Genomic DNA, 5,914 nt, shown 5'->3' with positions numbered 1-5,914 from the left:
GGCGTTGCGAGCGCTCGGGGCTCGGCTTGCTCGATGGAGTGGACAGCGGCGGAGCTCCTGGACACGATGAGAGGACGCACGGGCGGCGGGGAGCACGGCTACGACGAAGGCACGGCGATGGTGGCGTCGGTCATGGCGGGGGAGCGCGAGGGGGAGGAGCTGGAGAGGAGAGGGGGTGTCTGGGGGGTTCGGGGGAGCGAGGGAGGCCGGTCCACGACGTCACCGGGCGCGGGGAGCGGCGAGGCGGCGAGCAGGTGCGTGGCGCGCGCTGCGGTCGCCGTCGGGCACCTGCCTGCCTGCCTGGCCGGCAAGCAGCTCGCTGGAGCGGCGCTGGGCTGGGCCGGCAGGTGGGCCGGGAGCAGGCGCCAGGTAAGTTTTTTCCATTTCTTTCTGTTTCTGTTTTTTAATACTTCTACAACTTTGTTGAATTAAATAAAATACTTAGGCTACTCCTAAAATCACCAAACTACTCCTGGTCCATAGTTGGATTATTTCCAACATGAAACATTTTAGTTTGGAGATATTTGAGCATTTAAATATTTTATATAATTTTAAATGCCCAAATTCAAATATTTATGATTTAATTCAAAAACCCTAAGATGGCCTAGGAAAATGTGCACCACTTTTGGCAGAGGTTCTGAACCAAGACAAAAATGATGGGCATTTTAGAAGGGCATTTCAGGTTCATTGAAAAAGTTTTTAGTAAACCCTAGTTGGTTTCAGAGGGGACTGGGGGTTCTGTCATCCCCATTTCAGGATTCTGATGAAAGAGTAAACATGATGCAACACTCTAATGCATGGCTAACTAGGGTGTGACAGTCGGTATCTGCATACCTTGTTCAATATCGTTACCAGCAAGTCTCTTTACTTGTTCCGTAATGCATGATCCTGCAACTAACTCATTAATCACTTTGCTTGCAAGGCTTCTTATGATGTGCATTACCGAGAGGGCCCAGAGATACCTCTCTGATACTCGGAGTGGCAAATCCTAATCTTGATCTATGCCAACCCAACAAACATCTTTACCGAGAGGGCCTGTAGAGCATCTTTATAATCACCCAGTTACGTTGTGACGTTTGATAGAACATGAAGCATTCCTCCGGTATCCGGGAGTTGCATAATCTCATAGTCGGAGAAATATGTATTTGACATGAAGAAAGCAATAGCAATAAAACTGAACGACCATAATGATAAGCTAACGAATGGGTCTTGTCCATCACATCATTCTCCTAATGATGTGATCCCGTTTATCAAATGACAACACATGTCTATGGTTAGGAAACTTAACCATCTTTAATCAACGAGCTAGTCTAGTAGAGGCTTACTAGGGACACGGTATTTGTCTATGTATCCACACATGTATCAAGTTTCCGGTTAATACAATTCTAGCATGAGTAATAAACATTTATAATGAAATAAGGAAATATAAAATAACAACTTTATTATTTCCTCTAGGGCATATTTCCTTCATGTTGACCCGGCAGCTAGCCATGATCGACCAAGTCCCACTCTTATCAAACCAGCTGAAGAAATCCCTTCTGGAAAGAGCAATGATGATATTCATATCATTGGGACGGCTTACACAGTTCCAGGATCCTCCACCATGCTAGCTAAGCATACTGCCAAAGAAGAAGCACCTTTATTGGAGTAAGGAAAGACAAAGCTGGATCTGCAAGATTATGCAGAGTTTAGCACGGGCGAATTGCACGCGGGTTATCAACATGATGAAGCAGAGATATGAGGTATGAACTTAACCCCTTTGCGTCTTACACTACTAGGGAAAAGCTTATACACAGACGCTTACTAGTAGCGCGGGTTTATGCCCCTCGCTACTGCTACTTACTAGTAGCGTGGGTTTTTACCCCTCACTACTACTAAGTTGATAGTAGTAGCGTAACCCTCGCTACTACTAAGTGGTCTCTATCGTGCCCCCTGGGACAATGCCATAGTAGTAGCGAGGGGTATAAATCCGCACTACTACTAAGTTGATAGTAGTAGCATGGGCTTATACCCCTCACTACTACTAAGTACAGGGTTCTTTAATAGCCCTGAAATCCCCATCTCCTCCCCCAAATCCCTCCTCTCTTCTGCCACTCTCTCCTCTCTCTCTCCATACGCTCTCATATGGACCTCTTGTCCATGCGTCCCTCCTGCTCCATGGCGTCGAAAGAGGCCACTGCCTCGCGCCACCAACGTCTAGGAGCTCGCCAGTCTTCTCCTGCATCTCCATGCCACCACGCCGGAGCACCTCACCACCAGTGACCAACCCTGCTGCTCCCTCCATCTCCTTCCTCTCTCCCTTGGTTTTATTTTTCTTTCTCTCCCTCTAGTTTGACTCACCCTCCCATGTCCATGCCCATGCAGGTCATCGCCATGGACGACCAGGAGCTATCTGTCATGGTTGGGAAGAGGAGCCCCACACTGCTGCCTTGCTCTTCCATAGAAACGGGCCCTCTCCAGCAGCCACCGCCGGATCTGGCCTGCCGCTGCCCATTCGCGCCTCCGCCGATCCCAATCACCGCGAGATTGAACCACTCCTGCCATTGACAACACACACGGGATCTAGATTTTTTTGTTTTCGAAAAGTAATAGTAGTAGCACGGGGTATAAGACCCGCTACAGATAATTAGTAGTAGCGTGGGTGGCACCCACACTACTACTAACAGACATAGTAGTAGTGTGGGTGGCACCCGCGCTACTACTACAAGTTAGCTGTAGCATCGTAGTAGTAGCGCGGGCACCCGCTCTACTACTAGCTATTTATCCTGTGCTACTACTAGGCTTTTACCTAGTAGTGTTAACACATATATACTCATGTAATCCCCAAGGGCCGGCTTATCTTGATAGGATGAGACGGGTCTTTCAAATAACCTCTTTGTAAAGAACCGCTTGTAGCCCCCAAGGGCCGGTTTATCTTGATAAGATGAGCCGTGTCATTCAAATAACCTCTTTGTAAGGAACCGCATGTAGCCCCCAAGGACCGGTTTATCTTGATAAGATGATAAGCCGGTTCTTGAAACTTGTATTTGCAAAAAAATCATTATGTAGCCCCCAAGGGCTGGCTTATCTGTGAGTCGGGTCAAAATTTAAAATGACCTACATTAGCCCCCAAGTGCCAAGTATATTGCTTGCAATGTGCTTGGGACTTGAATGATTGTACCATAACCAATTTGCCCAATGCTGATCTGTAACTATGACTTCAAATCTGTGTTCTAGGAAGCTTTAAACCTGAAGGAGTCGATGCTTGGCGACTTGAAGAAAAACGGGGAATTTCAATAGGCTGAAACCATCAAAGCTGAAGGTAAGTTTAAACATGCCTTGTACGAGAATGAAAGAATCAAGGCCAACTTTGACGCCAAAAGAGCTAACTCGGACATTGAAAATGCTGATTTATTGAAGCGTGTAGAAGATGCTAAAAAATAGCTTAGGCCGGTCACTAAAGAGCTTGTTGGCTTAAAACATCACATATCTCAAATGATAGCCACTATCTTTGGTAAGTATAAAGCTTGTACTCAACTAAAGCAACGCATAATCATTGAAGGTGCTTTAACTCATCTGGTGACTCAAAATTTTTGCTTTCTAACTCCACTGACTTGTTCCTTGTTTGTATGATAGGTGCCAGGAGTGCCAATCATGACCAAAATATGCTGATGAAGCTTAAAGCTGTTTACTCTTTAACAGAAAAACTATATGCCGAAAGCCCGCAAACACTTATAGCCATAGGAAGCAGCAAGAAACCTCCAACTCTCATCAAGACTGTGTTGGACCATTTATCAACAGTGCCATCGCAAATTGAAGAGATAAAACTACCAGCCGCCCGCCTAGGAGCTTTTGCTGCACTAAGCCGGGCAAAAGTTTGGCAATCAGAGCTGGACCCAATAGAGATGGCTGGCAGGTGCCCATAATTCAACGAAGATGGAACTGTCTTCAATGAAGCAGACTTTGCCAGATGCGTCAAAGCGATAAGGCCTCTAGCATGTAAACTTGCGCAAGAGGTGGACTTGTCCAAATATCAGCCGGCTTATGACAACAATAATGCTTGTGTTAAGCCACCTTCACAAGAGTTTGTGGACCTAACTCCTCAAAGGCATAAGCATATTTTTGCCCCTGACATGAACCCTTCTATTATCCTTAATGATGAAGCAACCTTTGAGGCGTTAGCTGGCATCGATTGGACGTCGGACAATCTCTAGATTGGAAGCAATGAAGAGCCGACACATGATGACCTGGAGACCTCAAGGAGCCATGAAGAAACTAACTCGGATGGTCATGACCCAGACGGCTCTGAGGCCAGCTCAAAGAAGTGATGTAACTCTGGAAAAACTTGATCCAAAAACTTTTGGGCTCAGCTATAGCCTTGTAATAGCTTAGTTAAAAACTGTTAACTGCCGTGCCATGCCTTCGTGCATGTTTTTGTCAAATTGTGCGCCAGCGGCTTAACCTTTGTGATGTTGTCATATATATGCATATCTTGTTTGCAATATTGCTGAAATTTCCCGATGTCTTGATATAGAATCTGTCAAAGATCCATCAATCCCTGTGCAGGCGACTTATAGTCAAAATCCAGGGCGAGTTAAGTAACCCAATGACTCATGGTCTGAAAATTTTGAACCATCCCCTTGGCGGGTCATGGCTGCTTTAAACTCATTTTATGAGCAATATTAACCCGTACCTTCTATGATCCAAGGATGTATAAGCTTCTTATGATGAAAAAGTTCCTGAAAAAGCCAGAAAAATAGAGAATATATAAATGTATATCTCAAATATTTGCAAGTCGGCTGTGAAGGCACAGCCAAAGAGACCAGGCCTGCTTTGTTTTTTGAAAAACCTTTGTTTTTATTCAAAGAAGCTAGGCATGGTAGCCTTTCATCCCGTAAACCGGCTCTCACGTGACATAAATCCGTCATTTTAACCTTAACTAGTTCAGGGTCTTCCGAGAATATTGACTATTAAGAGTACGAACGGGCCACATAGTAGAGAGACTACAACAGACATGTGAGTTTATACTAGCTTTCTGTAAGCCGGCCCTCACGTGACAAAAACCGTCGTTTTAACCTTGACAAGTTTAGGTTCATGGAAGATCAACTGTCAAGAGTACAATGGGTCACCTAGAAGAGTAGCAAGTTGCAAACAGTTAGGTTTAACCCATAATATGGCATGTAAGCTAGTCAAGAGGGTATGAAAGCTAAACTCATTGAGTTCGAATCCCCCAAGTGACCTTATGATCAACCAATAAAGACTCATGCATAGAAAATATGAGATGAAACGACAGAGGCCCAGAAATTTGGAGATGCCGGCTTTATTGTATTGATCATAGAAAGATATGTACATCGATGAAGGTATATACAATGATGAGTGCCAATGACTCAAGTGTAGTAAAGCTTAAGATGAGCAATGTTCCAAGGCCTGCTGGTCTCCTCCTGAGATCACTATAAAAAAAGACACATCTGTGACATTTTGGGCCGAACGAATTTTTTTTCTATCATACATATGACACTTCTATGACGACAATTGACAAAACCCGGTATCATCATAGATGTGGTGTGCTCCTACTTCTATGACAAAAAATCATGACAGAAAATGGGCTTTTCGTCCTGGGCGGGCCGGAGACGCAGCTGCATGACATTCTATGGGCCGTCCATGACGGAAAAACTGTGGTAGAAGCGAGGGCGAGGAAAATTTCAGGGAGTTCCCGGTTACGGTGGGAGGTCGGGGGCCGAGCGATGCGCGTTTCTCTCGTACACGTACGCGCATGTGTGCGAGGCGTTGGCTCTAACTGAACCCGAGCGATTGCACTGCAGGCTACGCGTTACTGAACCTGAGCGATCGATCGATTGCTGTTAACTGAACCCGATCGAGCGATTCCTTCGCTACTGCTGCTAACTGAAGCCGATCGATTGGATGAATAGTGAGT

Source organism: Triticum aestivum, chromosome 2B (assembly GCF_018294505.1).
Source record: "Triticum aestivum cultivar Chinese Spring chromosome 2B, IWGSC CS RefSeq v2.1, whole genome shotgun sequence".
Classification (NCBI taxonomy): domain Eukaryota; kingdom Viridiplantae; phylum Streptophyta; class Magnoliopsida; order Poales; family Poaceae; genus Triticum; species Triticum aestivum.
This window is presented reverse-complemented; position numbering follows the sequence as displayed.